This window comes from Lampetra planeri, chromosome 4 (genome assembly GCF_965212315.1).
Source record: "Lampetra planeri chromosome 4, kcLamPlan1.2.h2, whole genome shotgun sequence".
Lineage (NCBI taxonomy): Eukaryota > Metazoa > Chordata > Hyperoartia > Petromyzontiformes > Petromyzontidae > Lampetra > Lampetra planeri.
The window spans coordinates 20,137,256-20,161,012 of NC_136110.1; the positions used below are offsets into that span (position 1 = coordinate 20,137,256).

General features: G+C 47.9%; 1 pseudogene across 1 annotated transcript in view; it reads left to right on the plus strand.

The window, feature by feature from the left end:
• Positions 1–23,757, plus strand: part of LOC144717796 (chymotrypsin-like elastase family member 2A) — a 40,904-nt pseudogene that overhangs the window by 11,294 nt on the left and 5,853 nt on the right. Inside the window, exons 5-6 of the transcript XR_013585145.1 lie at positions 20,011–20,147; positions 20,492–20,634. The product of XR_013585145.1 is annotated as a chymotrypsin-like elastase family member 2A (transcript). The remainder of the gene's footprint in view (positions 1–20,010; positions 20,148–20,491; positions 20,635–23,757) is intronic.

A 23,757-nucleotide genomic window follows, 5' to 3' on the forward strand; every position in this document is an offset into this window, starting at 1 on the left:
GTACAGCACGAACCGAATAAAGGACACTGAGCCAGACATCGTGGTCCAGTCGTTTATTACACATGATAGAACAAAGGAACGAAAATGCCCATGTTTATACCAATGCAGGCTGAAAAATGAAGAGAGTACTGTTAAAAATAACTGGGGATGTTAACACTCGGTGAAGTAAATTAAAATAGTGCCTGTCAGATAAGATGGTCCAAAAAGTGTAATTAAGTCTTTTTTGCGTGGTTAATAACATCTTTCCAGTGATTACTGAGTTTGTACCCATCATCACGGTTGAAATTATGTCTGTGTTTGTATATTTGTATGGCTTCGTGTACAAACCTTTGATGGTAGCCAGGAGGCTTGCAGAGAACCTTGGTCTCGGAAAAGACAATTTCATGAGAGCCCGCCGAGTTGTAGCAATGATCGGCAACGGCCGAAGAATCAGTTCTGCCGTGTTTCAGATCTGACTTGTGCTCGCGGACACGATCAGCAACATGACGTTTTGTTTCTCCAATGTAGCAATCACCACAAATGCAACTCAATTTGTAGACTCCAGGATACTGTAAGTCAGGAACGACATCCTTCACAGATGGAATCAGATCACGGATTTTATGCACTGTGCTGAATCGGACTTGGATCTTATGTTTGTTTAGAATTTTGGAGATCTTTTTGGTCACGCCTGCTATGTATGGTAACGTGATAGTTTTGGTCGGAGTTTCATGTGGTTGTTTCTGTGTGGTGGGAGAGACAGCTTGGCGGATAGTACGGTCAGAGTATCCGTTCATCCTGAGGGCCCGATGTACATGTCTTAATTCATCAGTCAGGTGGTGTTGGTCAGAAATGCCATGGGCTCTGTGGTATAGCGTTTTGATGAGAGAATTCTTTTGAGATGGGTGGTGGTGGGAATCCGGTTTCAGGTAGGAATCTGTGTGGGTGGCTTTCCTGTAGACAGAATGTCCCAAGGATCCGTCAAGCCTCCTCTTAAACAGAATATCCAAGAATGGTAGTTTACCGTCTTTCTCCACTTCCATGGTGAATCTGATAGATGGGTGTCTAGAATTGATGTGGTCCAAGAAGTGGTTCAATGCTGGGAGGCCATGTGGCCAGATGACGAAAGTGTCATCCACATATCTCTTCCACAGGGAAGGACGCAGGGTGGATGTCTGGATGGCGTCTGATTCAAACTTTTCCATGAAAATGTTGGCTGTAACTAGTGACAAGGGGGAGCCCATAGGGGTACCCTCATTCTGTTTGTAGAAGGTGCCATTCCAGGTAAAATAGGTGTTGGTGAGGCAATGCCTAACCAGCGCAGGTACATCAGAATTCAATCCCTGTTGGACTAAGTCCTCAATTATTGTTAGGGTGTCCGGTACTGGGACTTTGGTAAACAAAGATACTACATCAAAGCTGACGAGAATGTCATCAGGAGATAGTACCATGTCCTTAACCATAGAGACTAATTGGGTTGAGTTGAGTACTGCCGAAGAGGTCTTGCCTGTGAAGGGGAGCAGAGTATCTGATAGAAAACGGGCTAGTTTGTACGTCGGAGAGTTTATCGTCGACACGATGGGTCGTAGCGGGGTGCCTTCTTTATGGATTTTAGGAAGACCATAGAGTCTGGGAGGTCTTGCCGCCGATGGTTTTAGAGAGGGACGTTTGCTTGGTTCGATTAGGGAAGTCGAACTCATGATGATACTGTTGGTTTTTGTCGTTAGGCTTTTAGTGGGATCGTTTTTAATTTTGGAGTAACTCCCATCATTAAGAAGGTCCAGGATTTTGTTGTTGATCTCCAAAATTCTAAACAAACATAAGATCCAAGTCCGATTCAGCACAGTGCATAAAATCCGTGATCTGATTCCATCTGTGAAGGATGTCGTTCCTGACTTACAGTATCCTGGAGTCTACAAATTGAGTTGCATTTGTGGTGATTGCTACATTGGAGAAACAAAACGTCATGTTGCTGATCGTGTCCGCGAGCACAAGTCAGATCTGAAACACGGCAGAACTGATTCTTCGGCCGTTGCCGATCATTGCTACAACTCGGCGGGCTCTCATGAAATTGTCTTTTCCGAGACCAAGGTTCTCTGCAAGCCTCCTGGCTACCATCAAAGGTTTGTACACGAAGCCATACAAATATACAAACACAGACATAATTTCAACCGTGATGATGGGTACAAACTCAGTAATCACTGGAAAGATGTTATTAACCACGCAAAAAAGACTTAATTACACTTTTTGGACCATCTTATCTGACAGGCACTATTTTAATTTACTTCACCGAGTGTTAACATCCCCAGTTATTTTTAACAGTACTCTCTTCATTTTTCAGCCTGCATTGGTATAAACATGGGCATTTTCGTTCCTTTGTTCTATCATGTGTATCAGACCTCCCCTCCCCCCTCTCTGCCCTTTGTGTTGGCGTGCGCAGCAGCCGCGTCCAAGCCGTCGCCAAATGTTTTGTTGGCTCCCTCCCCCTCCCACCCCCCTCCCTCCCGATACGTTCCATTCATTGGCTACCACATTCTGATGAACTCCCCCCCCCCTCTCCTCCCCCCCTTCAACTTGCTTATAAGGAATTACATCTTGAATCATTGCTTCACTTGATGCAGCTAATCTGGCTGTGACGGTCCCACCTGATGACGGAGACTTGTGTTGCCTCCGAAACGTCGTGAATTTTATTTTTATTTTTGTTTTGTTTTATTTTACTTTCATTACTTTTAATGTTTTACCTACGTGACTTTACCGAAAAAACCTGAGAATATGAATCATTGCAGTCACGAAAGCTTCAAATCTAGAATTAATGCCCTCTACGGGGAGGAATTCCACCTATCTGTTAGAGTTTTTAACAGACAACGAGACAAGAAGTCACAGCTTCTCGAGACGCTGGCCTTCCTCAAGAGATGCCGCGATAACAAGGTAATACCCATCGCTTTCACACTCACATCCGCTGCTGTGTCCTCACCGAACTCCAAACAGATCTTATTTAAAGCTAGCCTATCACTAATCTCGGAGAGAATAAGGTTACTCCGATCTGAACTCGATAATTTAGACAAGACTCTCTTACAAACACATCTAATGTTAACACAAAAAATGTCACCTTCTGATTGGAACCACGTTGATAACATGACTTCTGCTTCTGCTGACTCAATGTCAGCCAAATGCAAAGCTAACCTGATTTCTAAATTCAACCTCCTATCTAAAAAGAAACCAGAGCCACACATCGTAAAGCTGGATGTTAACAAGACCGTGATTAATCAGAGTAACATTCCAATCTCTGACAATCTAAAAACGGTACTGGCCAAAGGACTAAATTTCGCCGTCACCCCTAAATATATACCAGTAGAGGATATGATTTCTCAGATTGATGTAGCCCTCAGAGGCATAGGACACATCCATGCTGATGTAGCAAGAGCTGAAATAGCTACTATTCTCAAGAATGCTAAGAAACCCACTAGTAACATCAGCAAAAACGAACGCTCTGAACTCGCGAATTTAAAAAAGAGAGATGATATAGTCATCCTCTCGGCAGACAAGGGCAATGCCACGGTCATCATGGATAAAGATTCATACAACAACAAAATCCTGGACCTTCTTAATGATGGGAGTTACTCCAAAATTAAAAACGATCCCACTAAAAGCCTAACGACAAAAACCAACAGTATCATCATGAGTTCGACTTCCCTAATCGAACCAAGCAAACGTCCCTCTCTAAAACCATCGGCGGCAAGACCTCCCAGACTCTATGGTCTTCCTAAAATCCATAAAGAAGGCACCCCGCTACGACCCATCGTGTCGACGATAAACTCTCCGACGTACAAACTAGCCCGTTTTCTATCAGATACTCTGCTCCCCTTCACAGGCAAGACCTCTTCGGCAGTACTCAACTCAACCCAATTAGTCTCTATGGTTAAGGACATGGTACTATCTCCTGATGACATTCTCGTCAGCTTTGATGTAGTATCTTTGTTTACCAAAGTCCCAGTACCGGACACCCTAACAATAATTGAGGACTTAGTCCAACAGGGATTGAATTCTGATGTACCTGCGCTGGTTAGGCATTGCCTCACCAACACCTATTTTACCTGGAATGGCACCTTCTACAAACAGAATGAGGGTACCCCTATGGGCTCCCCCTTGTCACCAGTTACAGCCAACATTTTCATGGAAAAGTTTGAATCAGACGCCATCCAGACATCCACCCTGCGTCCTTCCCTGTGGAAGAGATATGTGGATGACACTTTCGTCATCTGGCCACATGGCCTCCCAGCATTGAACCACTTCTTGGACCACATCAATTCTAGACACCCATCTATCAGATTCACCATGGAAGTGGAGAAAGACGGTAAACTACCATTCTTGGATATTCTGTTTAAGAGGAGGCTTGACGGATCCTTGGGACATTCTGTCTACAGGAAAGCCACCCACACAGATTCCTACCTGAAACCGGATTCCCACCACCACCCATCTCAAAAGAATTCTCTCATCAAAACGCTATACCACAGAGCCCATGGCATTTCTGACCAACACCACCTGACTGATGAATTAAGACATGTACATCGGGCCCTCAGGATGAACGGATACTCTGACCGTACTATCCGCCAAGCTGTCTCTCCCACCACACAGAAACAACCACATGAAACTCCGACCAAAACTATCACGTTACCATACATAGCAGGCGTGACCAAAAAGATCTCCAAAATTCTAAACAAACATAAGATCCAAGTCCGATTCAGCACAGTGCATAAAATCCGTGATCTGATTCCATCTGTGAAGGATGTCGTTCCTGACTTACAGTATCCTGGAGTCTACAAATTGAGTTGCATTTGTGGTGATTGCTACATTGGAGAAACAAAACGTCATGTTGCTGATCGTGTCCGCGAGCACAAGTCAGATCTGAAACACGGCAGAACTGATTCTTCGGCCGTTGCCGATCATTGCTACAACTCGGCGGGCTCTCATGAAATTGTCTTTTCCGAGACCAAGGTTCTCTGCAAGCCTCCTGGCTACCATCAAAGGTTTGTACACGAAGCCATACAAATATACAAACACAGACATAATTTCAACCGTGATGATGGGTACAAACTCAGTAATCACTGGAAAGATGTTATTAACCACGCAAAAAAGACTTAATTACACTTTTTGGACCATCTTATCTGACAGGCACTATTTTAATTTACTTCACCGAGTGTTAACATCCCCAGTTATTTTTAACAGTACTCTCTTCATTTTTCAGCCTGCATTGGTATAAACATGGGCATTTTCGTTCCTTTGTTCTATCATGTGTATCAGACCTCCCCTCCCCCCTCTCTGCCCATTGTGTTGGCGTGCGCAGCAGCCGCGTCCAAGCCGTCGCCAAATGTTTTGTTGGCTCCCTCCCCCTCCCACCCCCCTCCCTCCCGATACGTTCCATTCATTGGCTACCACATTCTGATGAACTCCCCCCCCTCTCCTCCCCCCCTTCAACTTGCTTATAAGGGATTACATCTTGAATCATTGCTTCACTTGATGCAGCTAATCTGGCTGTGACGGTCCCACCTGATGACGGAGACTTGTGTTGCCTCCGAAACGTCGTGAATTTTATTTTTATTTTTGTTTTGTTTTATTTTACTTTCATTACTTTTAATGTTTTACCTACGTGACTTTACCGAAAAAACCTGAGAATAAGAAGCAGGCAGACAAAAACCAGAACTGACTCCAAGGTTCAACCGCCCTCACCTACAAGGAGTGACGGAAATTAATGAGGCCTTGAGTTAACGGCGTCAGCTGGACAGCAACAACAACGGCGAGCAGAGACAGGGTGGGGCAAAGACTGCGGGGCTATGAAATGCAACTTCATGTCAGTAAAGCCCTGATAAACAAGTTAAGTTAAAGACATCACAATACATAATATCGTACATAACATCAATGTTAACGCTATTCACCGTAAACTATATTCCGCTTATATAACCATGCAGACACCAAGGAATACGAATTCCTAGGATCAAGAAACGTACCCCTTAACCTAAGATATCGGAAATAAATTAATAATAATAAGCATATGCATGAAAAGACAAAAGTAAAACTTATGAAAAGCCAGGATAACGGGATGAATCACCACCAGGTCGAATATAAAATACATAATAAAAGAGCGATGTTAAACCCAGGGTCGGAGAGAAAGGGAGATCCCGGCCATCTTTGTATCCCCGCAGCGCGGGATAGGAGTGTGTATACGCTCGGGGAAACACCTCCACTTGAGTCAAGCACCACGATGTTAAACGACAGACCTTAGGTTACATACAGAATCATAACTGTGAAATGGTAAGGGACAAATGTTAACTTAAAACTTTTTAACCATTTCTTTGTGCATCGGTGAGGGTCGGAGGGAGTGTTGCCCCTCCCTCCAGGTCGTGCAACACGGACAAAAACGCCTATGAAACGATTTGTAACGTCTGTGTCTTGGTTCATGAAGAAGGCCAGACAAGAGATTATATTGCACCCAGACAGAGAGACGACTTCGAGGCAATTTGTAACATCTGATTGTTTGCTCGTGGATTTTATGGAGGGAGTATGACAACGGAATATACCGTGGGTGATGCACACAAGGACATACGGACGTACGGACACACACATGGACACACCTACCTACGGACAGATCCTGACACAGCAAAAATCGAAAGAAACCCCGCCTTGTGGGCAGGGTCCAAAGGGATTTTTCGGCATAAAAGAAAGGACCCTGAGCATTGGAAACCAGCTCGACCGGGAGGGTCGACTCAGGAGCGAGCTGCGACCAGCGGGTCGGCTCGACTCTTCAGCTCGTCTGGGACTCAGCTGAGTTCGATCGGCTCACCGGAGCCGGCTCTCGGGGCTCGACTCAAGCGGCTCCCCATCTCCTCTGCAGGCGGGCAAGACCCGCTTGACAGCTCAACTCGGCCTGCGTGGGTCAACCTCTGCCGAGTCGGAGGTCTCTGCTGCCGCCGGAGTGGTGAGGAGGGTCGCGGTTTGGCGACGAGGCTTCGTGCTCACCCTGGTCGACGACCCAACACTGCACGCTGCGAGCGAGCTGTGGGAGCCACCTACCGACCGGGTTCCGAACTGCGACAGCGTATCAACGGGCATCCACCAGTTCACCACGGTGACAGGGGAGCGACTGATACGTATGACGCGCACCGCCCCCTCACCACACGACCACCAGGCGTCTGTTTGACATAAAGAACCGACTCCGAACACTGACTATTCAAGACAACTCTTACCACTCAAAAACACTCGAACCCATAAGCCATCCGTGGCTGTGAAGGCATCACAACGAGACCGAGTGATGGCCATCCGTCGTTTATAAGTGTATTCGTAATTTTTATCTTTAATATTTAGTGGGCTGTACTCTTAATCGCATAAATTCCCAACAGATCCATCAATACGAATTGATTCTTGGCACCTCCTTCCGCCGAGCCACGCTCACGTGGGGAGTGGTGGCCCACCAGATCCTTATCAGGTGATCTGGTCCCCAATTAGTAAACTTGGTATAAGATAACGATCTTCGGAAAAGGAGCACCGTCGCAGGCCCTTACTCCGAGCCATTCTGTTGTCAGATAACCTGCCGATGTATCTGTTGAGATTGGTGCCTTTAAGAATGATAACTGTTTTTGATTGTGTTTTTTTTATCGCCGTATAATCTTTCAAGTATCTTTCAGTCATAATCGCCGCACGTACTCGCATCCTCTACAGAATATTCAACTGTCCCGTGACCCAAGGTGCTAACAACGTGATAAGGGTTGCGTATGATCAATAAGGAGTGCGGTACTGCGTGAACAATATTGAGTATAATCATTCATTAACGTTAAGGTTTTTCTTAGCATAGTATTTGCATATTTTAACGACTCTCTCTCTCACTAACAACCATCGCGTTATGCGGGATCCATGTGCCGTTGTCAAAGTGAAATCAGACAATCGTTGATGATACTGTATTGATGCCGTGTTGACGTTCCGGGATTGAGAGTTCGCATACTATATCATAGTTGAGGTTGAATTAGTAATAAATTGATTAATACAGAAGTGGTTGTGTGATTCTTTCCTGAAATCTATGCATAAGATCTGCTTTTGCGTTGAGATCTGAACTTGGTGACCTTAATAAACACACTAATACATACTCAGTAAATGTTAAAGTGATAACGGGGTGAACCGGGGACCTAAAATATAAGCGAGAATGAGACGAACCTAGACAACGATGCCGAGTTAATCTAAGTTAATCTTGCATACTTACACCACACCTGCATAACTGCATACGATTAATTGCCTTATTCCGATCGGTAACCCACCCTCGTCACCGAGGCGGGGTCTGGTTATCATAACGACTTGCATTATCATAATTACACCCACTCGCATAATTACTACGATTACCTCTCGAATTGGCATAATTAAATGTGCATAATTACATAAATTAACATATTTCCGGATAATTACACATTTGGCCAAATTTCATCTGATTATTATTATTTTCACTGAATATTCATAACCCACATATACAACATAATAATTTCACCCACGCACGCATACAACATAACAAATTTTGATAACCAACATATACAACATAATGGGGGCGTCGCCCGGGATTTCTCGCAGACAGTTTATGCATGAATTCAGGAACGAATCACTGTTGTGTTAATCAAAGTGTTGTGAACTAACGTTGCCTTGTGATTGTAAACGGGCGTAAAACAAAACAAAAAACGCCCTCTAAGGTTAAATACCAGAGTAGCAGAGTTTAACAAAGACAGCTGGGCTGAGATTATTTGCTCGAGTTGAACTGACGCATCCTGTGATACAATTGTTTATATGTGCTCTGAAGGGGAATTCTATAGTAACTCACGCCGCACATGAGATGTTAGAATTAAGATACACTCTTAAGTCTATTAACCACACTACGTAATAGAGATGGCGCAGGATCCACAACATTCTGAGTTTGACACACCAACGCATAACACTGATACAGAGTGGACCTCTGAGGAGGAGATGGAATCTATGGAAAAACAATATCGGGAATTTGTGTTAAAACGTACTGGACGGACTGCTAGCCAGCAGACGGAGCAGAGAGATATATGGGAGGGGTGCCATACAGAAGATGTTAAGGCCCATAGAAGGAAACTACTTAAGGACGTGATGAAATGTGGCAAAGCCAAACGTGACGTAAAAATTGCAGAAATAACGAGGGTAGACTCGTATCTCCTCGCACAGACAGACAGAGAAAGATTATGGAATGAGGAAAAATTTGAAAGGGAAAGACAAGAGAAACTGTCCTTAATGGAGCAGGTAGAGAGTCTGCACGCCCTCGTGAGAGAGAAAGAATCCGCACTAAATGCACCAGTGAAACACCCAGACGCTGATACACAGAACACATACGGGAGTAACAATTTACCACACTCCGAGCCACGTGGACGTAGCCCAGGGCCAGATCCCACAATGAGTATGGCTACTGTGCAAAGCAATTTTGATAAAGAAACACCCTCGCAAGTCGAGGAGAGAGAAGAGGAAATAATAATACAAACGGGAAAACATGAGGCCGACCACCCCAACGTTAGAGAGAGAGACAAATAATTAACCCTAAGTCATCAGGATACACTGTAATGATAGGGCGGAAAAGGGCGGAGCTGGTGCAAGACGGGAAACATGACATAAACAGCACACCAGGCAGACGCACGCTACGCAAGTATGACCGACATGATGCAGATGACAGAGACAGCTCACCAGAGGAACACACCTCACGCAAACATGACCGACATGATGCAGATGACAGACACAGCTCACCAGAGAGACGCACCTCACGTAAACATTATCAACACGACATGGGTAACAGAGAGAGCTCACCAGAGGGACGCATGACCCGTAAAAATCACCCACGCAAAACCACCCGCACCACAGATGACAGAGACAGGAATCCCGATAACCATGAAGCACGAGACAAACATAAATACAACACCTCACCTAGCAGGCACCACACACGTAGTAGGCAGCATGAAGGTCAAGGACAAAAACACTCACCACATAGACACCGCTCAAGGAGACCACGCACACCAACCCACAAGCACGAATCACAAGACCCACGTAAGGAAAACAAGAGACACAAGCAACGGGACAGATACGAATCCTCGGACAGAGGGAGATCACGACACAGACACGGGAAACATGACAACAGTGATAGTAGAGACAAGGGTAGCTCAAGTGAGCACTCCTCAGGAACCGACACCACTGATGACGAACAACACACTTTTAACAGTAAGACACTAAAACTAATGGACAAAGCACTCGTGAGAATTCCCTATTTCGATCCACATAACAAGAACAGGGACATACACACTCACATAGCTACAGTAGAACAGGAGGCTAAGATCCGGGGTCTGGGTAAATCAGCAGAAAAGGCATGTTTATTATCAAGGAGCCTACATGAACCCGCCAGACCATGGGTAGCCTCCCTGCCAAATAGGGTGAAGAGTGACTTTAAACAATTGAGCCGAGCAGTAGTTAAGAGATTTGGGGAATACTCTACACTATCCGAAGGATTGAACGCGGCAAAGTTGATGACCCAGCGTGTAGACGAAGACCCACGAGATTATCTCCTACGCCTTAAGAAAGCATATTACGCAGGGGACGTGGACAATGCCCAGGGAGATAAGACAGTCTTAAAAGTGATGTTCTTCCAATCATTGAGACCTGAAATAGTGAGAATAGTAGGAATGATGTTGGACCCCGAGACTGCCTCCCTACGCCAGATTGAAAGCAAGGCCCACACGGCCTGGGTGAACGGACGGAAAACCACTAGCATAGCCAAAACCCACATCGTCACCAGAGATAAAGAATGCCTCGATCTGGAGGGAAGCGAATCTCCAAGGAATAATATTAGCGCCACACGGGGTGGACATGAATTCCCCCAGGAGAGGGCGCCTAACCCAATAGAATCAACACCCGTCCACAACACGCTGAATAACGTTCCACGTGGGGGGAGGAACGAGACCAGAGGAACCTGGCACCCACAGCCGCCACCACCATGGAATGCAGAAGAGGGCGGAGGCTGGAATTATGGAGGAGGAAAAGCGAGTGACGGGCCATACCTACCCCGCGGAGGCCGACGCCCACCAAACCAGTCACCATATCGTCCCCCACTGCCGCCTCCACTAACAATAGAGCATAGACCACCGTTAGCTAACAGGAATCGATATGCTCACCACATTAGGATGGAAAAAGAGCTCCTAGGGAGTATGAAGACTCCCATGCAAATAGCGAAGGGAAGAATACCAACTATACCCACACAGGAGGAGGACACACCCAGCGCAAAGGTAGCCCAAGTGAACGTAGGGAAGACAAGAAGCCCCGAAGCAATCACCGAAGTGGTACCAGAGGGAAAAGGGTACCATCTGGGGGAATTGATTCCCGTAGGACCAGTCGGACGAGTCCACGTGGAAGTAATACTGCAAGACACCCTGACCAGCCAGGGCCTTTGTGATACTGGAGCAGAAATATCCATGATATCCAGAGAATTATTTGACGAACTCCAGACTGCCCTCCAGAGGAAGAATGAAACACTACAGATGATGCCAAGTAAACTTACCTACTCAGGATGTGAAGGGACCCACATGCGACCATTGGGCAAAGTTATGACGAAGTTGACGTTCAACAAAATCAACATGAACCATCCCCTATATGTCGTACGGAACCCCGGAAAAGAGCTGATCATTGGGATAGAACTACTGAATCGCCTGAAACCCATTATGAACCTTGAATCCCGACAAATTTGGGCACAGTCAATGCCGGAGCAACAAAGGGACTCAGAAGATGAAGACGTTATGAGAGACTCCACGGGAATCCAAGTGATAACACAAGAGCTCAACGACCTATCAACGACAATCAGGAACGAAGACGAGCTCCCAGCAGGAATTCGAATCACTCAGCTAATGACTAACAGACTGAGAGAAGACCGAAAGGAAGCCGACTTAGAGTCAGTATCACCAAATGACCGTCCCCTCATGGAGTATATACCGCCCCCTGGAGGCCAAACCGACGAACTGCAAACCGATGAAGGAGAACACAAGGGCAAGAGCGTATTACCCTCGGATGAAGCCAAGGCAACTCAACCGATAGTAACGCAAAAGGAACTTTCAACCGAGCCGCCCGAAACCATGAAGGCCTTGGACCCAGACCCAGGACAAGGAGTCTCCATAATAGAAGAACAAATCGAACAACAAATTGAAGCAGCAGACACCCTCGAGAACGACACTCAACGAAATGAGCTTCGTCAACTGCTCCACAAATACCACTTCCTGTTCTCAGAAGACCCCTATGATTGCGGCAAAACCGACCTACACGTGGTATCTATTCCCACACTGGAAGGAGCGCCAGCGGTATATGTGAAACAATACAAGATTCCACTGGCTGCCTACGAATCAATCCAAGAAACCTTGGAGAACCTACTCAAGAAGAATATAATTCGAGAATGCAACTCAACCTACAACTCCCCGATTTGGCCTGTATTGAAACCCACAGGCAAGTGGCGACTCACCATCGACTATAGGCAACTCAACAAAACGGTTCCCCTATCTCGATGGCCAATCGCAGAGATCGACCAGAATCTCAACCAAATAAAAGGCGCAAAAATTCTCACCACCATGGATCTATCAAATGGCTTCTGGACCATGCCCGTGAAAGAAGCGGATCAATACAAGTTGGCATTTACATTCAATAGAATACAGTATACTTGGAACCGATGTCCATTTGGATACTCAAATTCACCTGCGGACTTTAACATATTCCTACACAAGGCAATGGACGACGCAAAAGAGCGAGGTACCATCGTCTATGTCGACGATATACTGGTCAAGGACTCCTCATGGGAAGAACACCTCGAGAGCCTCCAGCATACCCTCGAGCAGTTAAAGGAAGCAGGCGCAAAGATTTCAATACAAAAAGGACAGTGGGCACGCAAAAGGGTGGACTACCTCGGGCTCCAGGTCGGCACTGAGGGAATGTTACCCCAAACCAAAAGACTTGGAGCCCTCCTCGCACTCAAATCGCCCACCACAGTCACGACCCTTCGGAGCTTCTTAGGGATTTGCAACTACCTTCGACAGTCCGTGGACGACTACGCAGGAATCGTTCGACCCTTAGTCAAACTACTGCAAAAAGACGAACCATGGGAGTGGGGACAGGAACAGGAAGCCGCAGAAAAAGAATTAAAACGACAGATCACAGAGGCATCCTGCCTAGCATACCCAGAGAAAGGGAAAGAATACTACCTGGAGACCGCATACTCAGATCATAGTATCAGCTCGGTACTGTACCAGAGACAGGAAGCAGAGAAACGAGTTATTGCCTATGCCAGCAAAGCCCTCCGGGGAGTGGAGATGAAGTTCTCCGAGTGTGAGAAGGCGATATTTGGAAACATCTGGGCCATACAACATTTTCGGAACTTGTTGAACGGAGAGAAGATCATCCTGGAAACGAATCATGAATCCTTGGCATACCTCAACAGTGAGAAGATTCGAGAGGGCCGCGTAACCAGCAGCCGAATAGCCAGCTGGGCACTGACACTCCAAGGCCTACCAATCACAGTGAAATACGCAAAAAACAAGAAAAGTCCAATGGCCCAAGGTCTTGCCGATTTACATGATTGTACCTTTGACAGCGTAGAAGCAGAGGACGAAAAGATACCTCCGGAGGACAACAGGTACCTGCCCTTCAGGAAGGAGACATGTGCCGACCTACCAGTGGTATACATCGATGGATGCTCCCAGATGAGGGAGAACAAGCTTCACGCTGGGTCAGGAGTCATTTGGGAAACTGGCCCACTCACAGGGATTCAAGAGGGATTTCAGCTGGGACCAAAGTCAAACCAGTATGCAGAGTTGGTCGGGGTACACATCGCTGTCCAAATGGCATCCGATAACCAAATACGGACCATGGTGGTGTGCACTGATTCCAACTACGTACAGCACAGCTTCCTGCACCACCTACCCATATGGAAAAAAAAACGAGATGAAGAACCATAGGAATAAACCAATTCACCATCGAGAACTATTCGAGGCCATAGATAAGATGGTTCAGAACAAGGATATGAAGATATTTTGGAAGAAAGTCAAAGGGCACTCCAAGATACCTGGTCAAGAGAAAACTGGGAACGACCAAGCAGATGCCATAGCAAAAGTGGGAAGCCTGGAAGGCACCCCGTGGAAGCTAGAAGACCAAACCGACAGAGACGGACAACAAGAGTCGACGAACCAAGACATCGCCGTGATAAGACTGGTCACAAGAAGTGGGAAGAACCCGGCAGAAGCTGGAACCAGAGCCCAATTGAACAGTGCCCAGCCTTCCGAAGACCTGATCAGAATGCAACAAGAGGACGAAACACTAAAGACACTCGCCGATCATATCCAAGATCCAGCAGGAAAACCAATCACTACTGACAACTTGAATGACAACAAAGAGCTCGAGATCATGCATAGCCAAATCAAAAGGTTCTCAATGCGGAAAGGGCTACTGGTATACACAAACGAAAAAGACGGTCGACCTAGATGGGTAGTCCCCTCTCAATATCGGGAAATAATGTTACAACACGCCCACAATGAACCGTGCAGCGGCCACCGATGCGAGGTGAATACGGGACAGATGCTGCGACAGGTGGCCTACTGGCCAAAAATGGGGGAAGACATACACAAACATGTGTCCAACTGTCTCGTGTGTTGTAAGTACCAGCCAACGACCTCACAGCATAGGGCACCTCTACAGAGGAGGGGAACAGATTATCCTTGGTCCAACCTACAAATCGACTGGATAGGACCTGTCAACCGATCAACCAAAGGGAACAAGTACATGCTAACTGTGACCTGTGCATTCTCTAAATGGACAGAGTGTTTACCAGCACCCAACAACACCGCGGAAACGACCGCTATCCTACTGATCAACCAAATATTCAGTAGATGGGGCCTACCGTCAACGATCGATTCAGACAAAGGAAGCCACTTCACAGCCGAGGTCATCACAGAAGTGTGGAAGATGTTGGGAGTAAAAAGACAATTACATGTCGCATACCATCCACAATCCTCAGGACAGGTGGAAAGAGCCAACAGGACCATCGTGAGCCTCCTAAAGAAATATGTGTCTACCACGGGCCGCGACTGGGATACGAAACTACCCCTAGTCTTGATGGCCATGCGAGCCACACCCAACCGAGCTACAGGCAGGACACCCTTCGAGATCATGACAGGGAGGCTAATGACCCTCCCAGTACACCTGTTATATGTCCCAGCGGAGGACGAGACCCCGACGGCAATGACGCCAACTGAATACCTGACGGGACTCAATAGTCACCTACAGAGCACATTCGCTATGGTCAGGGACCAGTTGCAAGTAGAGGCTCAGGGGAGCAAAGCATACTATGACCAAAAAGCCAGCCACGTAGAATACCAGCTAGGAGACCAGGTGTGGTACCTCAATTGCGAGAAAAGAAAACAGAAGTGCAGGAAATTCCTGCCTTCCTGGACAGGACCACACGAGGTTGTTGACAAAATGTCCCCAGTAGTATATCAGCTAAAAATCACAAAGACAGGAAGAGAGCAGCAATACAAGTGGGTGCACATCAACCAAATCAAACCGTACCCTGTGCTGGTGGAGCAAGATGAGGAATAAAGGTGGAAAAAGGGGGGGGGGAACTAAACTAATGGGCATATCACACTACAATAATGTGTAACATGTTTTCCAGGAAATGGCAGCCCTCCTGCTCACGCTCCTGCTAACGTACCTTGGCAAGCTAGAAGGGAGCCAAGGCCTGATGATGCCACCCAAGAATAACCGTAGAAACTATCTTTTTAACGATATCTCCTATAACACGTAGTCAATAGAATAATTTCTCCCTCCCTTATCGTTTTACCTTCCTTTAGAATATTTTTTTTTCCTCTCTCTTGTCACATATAACCATGTTAAGTTGTGACACGTACGCGCGCGTTGTAAGGAAATAGCATCAAAACTTGAGGACAATCGATGGTTCATGATGGAAGAAGGGTATACATTTTTTTTTTTAAATAACCCGTGGCCATTTGACCACTGGTCATTTTTAAAAGGGCGGAATGTTGTATACTATCCCTTCTTCCAAAATTGATATATAATGAATGAAAACACACCAAAGCGCAGCAAACTGCAAAACACCAGGGGTTGTTAAGTAATGAACTGGAGGGAGCAAAGATACCCAAAAAGGCCAAGGAATTAAATTATTAAATAAGTGGGGCAGCTCAAGGCTGTGTGCACAGGGGAGGGAGCTGATTTAAACAACCCTGCACGTCTGAACGTGAGGGGGCCTTTGACCTGAAATTAAGAATAACACTCCCAGAGCAGAAGGTTGGGTGGCCACAGTGAGACGAATAAGAGTGTTGTATATCTCTCAAGGATGCAGACTCAGCAACAACAAGGCTGCGGGGGTCACCAGAAGTTCGCGTTCGCCTAGTTAAGACAAAAAAGCTCAATTATTCTGTATTGCTATTAAAGTAACGTTAAAGTCGGAATTTAACAACAGGGTAGGCTAAAGTTATTGATATTCACACCCACTCCAATTAAACCAGGCCACAAGTTACGCCTACTGAACCATCACCATCATTAAGTCAATATGAAATGTTATTTCCATACTTTAATACTTTTTATACAACTCGACCTGAAGCATATGACAATCAGAACCTTCCTAAGTCAAAATTGAATCACACCCAGACAGGAGCGAATAGTCGATATAAGGTTGAAGAGGGAAGGAAATTAAGAGCACGGCGAACTGCAAACGTAAGCAAAAAGCCGGGAACGACACCAACCCAGCGACCCACCAGCCCAGCAACAGCGAATCGGGCTTCGACAGGCCATAAAAGTAGAAATAATAACTCCCGGGGTCAGGGGACACAAGAAGAAGCAGGCAGACAAAAACCAGAACTGACTCCAAGGTTCAACCGCCCTCACCTACAAGGAGTGACGGAAATTAATGAGGCCTTGAGTTAACGGCGTCAGCTGGACAGCAACAACAACGGCGAGCAGAGACAGGGTGGGGCAAAGACTGCGGGGCTATGAAATGCAACTTCATGTCAGTAAAGCCCTGATAAACAAGTTAAGTTAAAGACATCACAATACATAATATCATACATAACATCAATGTTAACGCTATTCACCGTAAACTATATTCCGCTTATATAACCATGCAGACACCAAGGAATACGAATTCCTAGGATCAAGAAACTTACCCCTTAACCTAAGATATCGGAAATAAATTAATAATAATAAGCATATGCATGAAAAGACAAAAGAAAAACTTATGAAAAGCCAGGATAACGGGATGAATCACCACCAGGTCGAATATAAAATACATAATAAAAGAGCGATGTTAAACCCAGGGTCGCAGAGAAAGGGAGATCCCGGCCGTCTTTGTATCCCCGCAGCGCGGGATAGGTGTGTGTATACGCTCGGGGAAACACCTCCACTTGAGTCAAGCACCACGATGGGAAACGACAGACCTTAGGTTACATACAGAATCATAACTGTGAAATGGTAAGGGACAAATGTTAACTTAAAACTTTTTAACCATTTCTTTGTGCATCGGTGAGGGTCGGAGGGAGTGTTGCCCCTCCCTCCAGGTCGTGCAACACGGACAAAAACGCCTATGAGACGATTTGTAACGTCTGTGTTTTGGTTCATGAAGAAGGCCAGACAAGAGATAATATTGCACCCAGACAGAGAGACGACTTCGAGGCAATTTGTAACATCTGATTGTTTGCTCGTGGATTTTATGGAGGGAGTATGACAACGGAATATACCGTGGGTGATGCACACAAGGACATACGGACGTACGGACACACACATGGACACACCTACCTACGGACAGATCCTGACACAGCAAAAATCGAAAGAAACCCCGCCTTGTGGGCAGGGTCCAAAAAGATTTTTCGGCATAAAAGAAAGGACCCTGAGCATTGGAAACCAGCTCGACCGGGAGGGTCGACTCAGGAGCGAGCTGCGACCAGCGGGTCGGCTCGACTCTTCAGCTCGTCTGGGACTCAGCTGAGTTCGATCGGCTCACCGGAGCCGGCTCTCGGGGCTCGACTCAAGCAGCTCCCCATCTCCTCTGCAGGCGTCCAAGACCCGCTTGACAGCTCAACTCGGCCTGCGTGGGTCAACCTCTGCCGAGTCGGAGGTCTCTGCTGCTGCCGGAGTGGTGAGGAGGGTCGCGGTTTGGCGACGAGGCTTCGTGCTCACCCTGGTCGACGACCCAACACTGCACGCTGCGAGCGAGCTGTGGGCGCCACCTACCGACCGGGTTCCGAACTGCGACAGCGTATCAACGGGCATCCACCAGTTCACCACGGTGACAGGGGAGCGACTGATACGTATGACGCGCACCGCCCCCTCACCACACGACCACCAGGCGTCTGTTTGACATAAAGAACCGACTCCGAACACTGACTATTCAAGACAACTCTTGCCACTCAAAAACACTCGAACCCATAAGCCATCCGTGGCTGTGAAGGCATCACAACGAGACCGAGTGATGGCCATCCGTCGTTTATAAGTGTATTCGTAATTTTTATCTTTAATATTTAGTGGGCTGTACTCTTAATCGCATAAATTCCCAACAGATCCATCAATACGAATTGATTCTTGGCACCTCCTTCCGCCGAGCCACGCTCACGTGGGGAGTGGTGGCCCACCAGATCCTTATCAGGTGATCTGGTCCCCAATTAGTAAACTTGGTATAAGATAACGATCTTCGGAAAAGGAGCACCGTCGCAGGCCCTTACTCCGAGCCATTCTGTTGTCAGATAACCTGCCGATGTATCTGTTGAGATTGGTGCCTTTAAGAATGATAACTGTTTTTGATTGTGTTTTTTTTATCGCCGTATAATCTTTCAAGTATCTTTCAGTCATAATCGCCGCACGTACTCGCATCCTCTACAGAATATTCAACTGTCCCGTGACCCAAGGTGCTAACAACGTGATAAGGGTTGCGTATGATCAATAAGGAGTGCGGTACTGCGTGAACAATATTGAGTATAATCATTCATTAACGTTAAGGTTTTTCTTAGCATAGTATTTGCATATTTTAACGACTCTCTCTCTCACTAACAACCATCGCGTTATGCGGGATCCATGTGCCGTTGTCAAAGTGAAATCAGACAATCGTTGATGATACTGTATTGATGCCGTGTTGACGTTCCGGGATTGAGAGTTCGCATACTATATCATAGTTGAGGTTGAATTAGTAATAAATTGATTAATACAGAAGTGGTTGTGTGATTCTTTCCTGAAATCTATGCATAAGATCTGCTTCTGCGTTGAGATCTGAACTTGGTGACCTTAATAAACACACTAATACATACTCAGTAAATGTTAAAGCGATAACGGGGTGAACCGGGGACCTAAAATATAAGCGAGAATGAGACGAACCTAGACAACGATGCCGAGTTAATCTAAGTTAATCTTGCATACTTACACCACACCTGCATAACTGCATACGATTAATTGCCTTATTCCGATCGGTAACCCACCCTCGTCACCGAGGCGGGGTCTGGTTATCATAACGACTTGCATTATCATAATTACACCCACTCGCATAATTACTACGATTACCTCTCGAATTGGCATAATTAAATGTGCATAATTACATAAATTAACATATTTCCGGATAATTACACATTTGGCCAAATTTCATTTGATTATTATTATTTTCACTGAATATTCATAACCCACATATACAACATAATAATTTCACCCACGCACGCATACAACATAACAAATTTTGATAACCAACATATACAACACTGCCCAAATGGGCCAATGAAATTGCACGGCAAAATCACACGAAAACGTCACAGCGCAAATCTAGCTACTCGTATATAGTTTGTCGCACAGCCCATTACAAAAAAATGATTGTCAATAGCCATAATTTGGGCAGGTTTGTTTACAAATGCCGGGGCCAATTTTTTTGTCCCAAGCCGTCACTGGTGTTGAGCCTTACATCACGCTGCCCATCTCGATCCCCCACAGGTACGACATCGCCATGTTCAAGATTGCATCGCCCGTGACTCTCACAAGCAAGGTGCGCCTCGCCTGCCTGCCCACCGCCAACCAGATCCTGCCCAACAACTACCCGTGCTACGTCACGGGATGGGGTTCTCTCGACAGTGAGTACCGTTCACCCAGTGTCCATCGGAGGCACAGTTATGGGAAGTGATTTAAGCCCAATGCGTCAATTGCCCCCCCAGTTTTACGAGTTGATTCTGGCTGAGAAACTGTCACAAATCACAGTAGAGGGTTGACTCAGTCCTTCATCTTTCTGTCGTCAAAATGAACACAACTCTGTATGGAGTCGATAGGCTGCGAGTAGGTGGGCTGTGATGCTATGTGCCGTTGGCACATTGAACATGGAGACACCAATAGTTCGCTTGGGGAGCACCTGTGAACGCCACACAACCCCGATGCTTTCACCAATGCTCTCCGTTTCCACATTGTCTTTGCGCGTGAGCAGCCAGCGGCCCCTTCCCCAGCGCGTTGCAGCAGGCCAGCCTGCCCGTGGTGGACTACGCGACGTGCAGCCAGCCCAGATGGTGGGGGAGCAGCCTGAGGAGCAGCGTGATCTGCGCGGGGGGCAGCACCCGCTCTGCGTGCTCTGTGCGTATGGAGTTCAACGCGAGCCAACCCGCCTCAATTATTTGACGAAATTACTAATGAGAATAGTTATCAACACAATGTTTATTTTAAATCTGAATTTAGTCAACAGTGACTATGAGTGGACAACAATCACCAAGCATGGTGATGACTGTGACCACTGAGATCACTGATTGGCTGACCTGGTAATGTTGGGGAAGCGGAGGGGGGCGGCGCAAATCCAACCCCAATAATTAATAACTCAGACTGGACAAATTGTGTGACTGCTTTAGTCGGCCTAGACTAACAGATTGACCAAATGAAATCCGGTGACACTTAAATTTGACTAAAATTCTTCAGACTAAGTTTTTGCATGACTACATTCAATCAATAAATAACAGAAGGAATACAAATATTGACTTAATTAATGCCAGAGCAAACAGGGTGCATATTGAATCAGGCCTTAGGGTTGTGTGATTTTACTGCGTTACTTAGCAACACGGTCATAAAGCGTATTTGAAAAGTTTGCAAGCTCCTGTACTTACCCTTACCAGCACCCGCCACCATATCCCGTTCATGCTTTACCCAGTTAACGTGGATGCATATCTATCCTCTTCTATGTGTAGTGGTGGTATTGACGTGCGCCGACTGTGACAGTGATGGATCACGGGGCGGCGCGGGGTGCGGGGTTGGGCACGCGTTGTGGGCGTGGTGTGGACGCGCGCGCCGGGAGTGACAGATGACGGGGCGGCGCGGAGTGAGTGGTGAGGCACGATGAGATGTGGGAAAAGAGGATCGTAGCCAGCGCCCGGCGATTGGTCGAATAAGTGGGTGCTCGCAGCGACGTCCGCAGGTGGGGTATAAAGGGGGACGCGCGAGAGCACTCGGGGAGAGTTACCCAGTTGAAGACCCGAAGACGGAGCTGAAGACTTAGTCGCTAAGTGGATGTTAGTCATCCGAGTAGCTCAGTGGCGTTAGTCGCCGAGTAGCTAAGTGGATGTTAGTCATCCGAGTAGCTCAGTGGCGTTAGTCGCCGAGTAGCTAGGTGGATGTTGGCCATCCGAGTAGCTCAGTGGGCGTTAGTCGCCAAGTAGCTAAGTGGGTGTTTGTCACCCGAGTACTAAGTGGATGTTGGTCATCCGAGTAGCCCAGTGGCGTTAGTCGCCGAGTAGCTAAGTGGATGTTGGTCATCCGAGTAGCTCAGTGGCGTTAGTCGCCAAGTAGCTAAGTGGGTGTTTGTCACCCGAGTACTAAGTGGATGTTGGTCATCCGAGTAGCTCAGTGGGCGTTAGTCGCCAAGTAGCTAAGTGGGTGTTTGTCACCCGAGATACAAAGTAGGTGTTAGTCACCTGTAACCAAGTTTGATAAAATAAAGAGTGTGTTACCCGTGAAGTCGTCTCCCGCCGAGTTACTACATTACAACTGGCGTCAGAAGTAAACCTGTCTTCAAGAAGTATGGACACAAGGAAGACTACCCGTACCCACGAGCGAGGTCGGGATGACGACGGCGTACCGGGGACACCGACCTCGGGAGTAGAGGACGAGGAGTTGCCGCCGATGCAGCACTTCGCGGTGATGGCCGACGCTCCGCTTGCTTCCGACACCAGCCTCCAGGACGCGCACTCCCGGTTGGCGGAGTTGCTACTCGCCGCCGCCGCTGTCTTGGCCGACATCTCCGTTCCGGCGAGCGGAAAAACGGCTGCGGGGGTCGTGGAGGAAGCGACGTTGGAGGATTCCCGCCAAAAGGCGCTTCGCGCCAAAAGTCTGGAAGTTGCCGCCGTTTTTGGGGGGCCGCCACCGATTGGCGGGAAAGACGGACGCCACGTGGCCGGACACCTCTGCGCAGCGCAGCCCACGTCATCGGCGCGCGCCGGAGCCCTCCATTTTGCGCCTGACAACCGAGCCGACATTTTACACAACTCCAGCGGAGCGCGGGAAAATCTCTCCGACGTCGACGACGATCGGGTCCTCCAGCAAAGATTGCCCGCGTTGTCGGCGTTCAAGGCGGATGGGGGCGACTGGGGAGCCTTCCAACGAAGGTTCCTCGCTCATCAGGAGATGTCGGGGTGGTCCGACACCACTGCCCTGCGTGCGTTGCCAGCGATGCTTGACGACGACGCGCTTGCAGCCTTCACATCTGCTGCAAGGTCGTCCCGCTCTACGCTCCAGGCCGCACTACACCTGATGGCGAAGGTGTTCGGGCCGCCCTCCACGTGTCGCCACCAGTTCTACGATCGGCGGAAGGTGGCTGGGGAAACGACGCTAGCCTACCGCACGGCACTACTCGCCTTGGCGGACGCAGCTTTTCCCCGCATGGATAAGGAGGGGAAGGACGCCATGGTGACGGAGCAGCTGCTGGTGTTGGCCCACGAGTTGGGGGTCCCCATCAACGTGGCAGACGAGATGGAGATCTGCTCCCTGGCGATCGCCACGAGCATTCACGCGTACGAGGTCCTCAAACGCAAGCCGGGGGTCGTCTGCAAATGGCCGGGGAACGCGGCACTGGCCGCCACGATCGCCGAACCTCAGCCAGCTGGGGTGCAGGAGCAGGCCTTCGCTGCATCGCGTCCGGGGGAGTGGAGAACGGGAGGTCGTTCGCCCACACGTTCGCCCCGCAAGCTGGAGCAACCGAAACCTACGACGTCCGTCGTCTGCTACAACTGCGGCCTTCGGGGTCACGTCGCAGCCGGGTGCCGGGCCCCGCGTCAGCGCGCCGCAGGACCACGTCGGGACGACGACCAGGGCCACAAGTCATCCCAACAAAACCCGGCAAGTCGCGGCACCTCACACGTTCGGTCCACAAACACGGCACATTCGGGTCGCCGCTTCGCGGTGGGGGGTTCGCGGCTGGGTGCCGGGGGTTCAATTCAGCGAGGGGGGTCCGTACGCGGCCCGCAAGCAGTCGAGTGGTCCGAATTGGCCCACAGGATCGTGGCTGCGTCAGCCGGGTCGTCCGTGGTAACGGGGTTCATTGACGGGGTTGAGGTCCGGGTGCTTGTTGACACGGGTGCGTCGGCCACCATCATCTCGGACCTTATTTATAACATTCTTCCCGTCCAAAGTAGACCCCTTCTGCCAGTAGACGTGCCATTTTATGCGGCGAATGGGGGATCCCTGGGGATCATCGGCCAGATTCGGGCGACTATT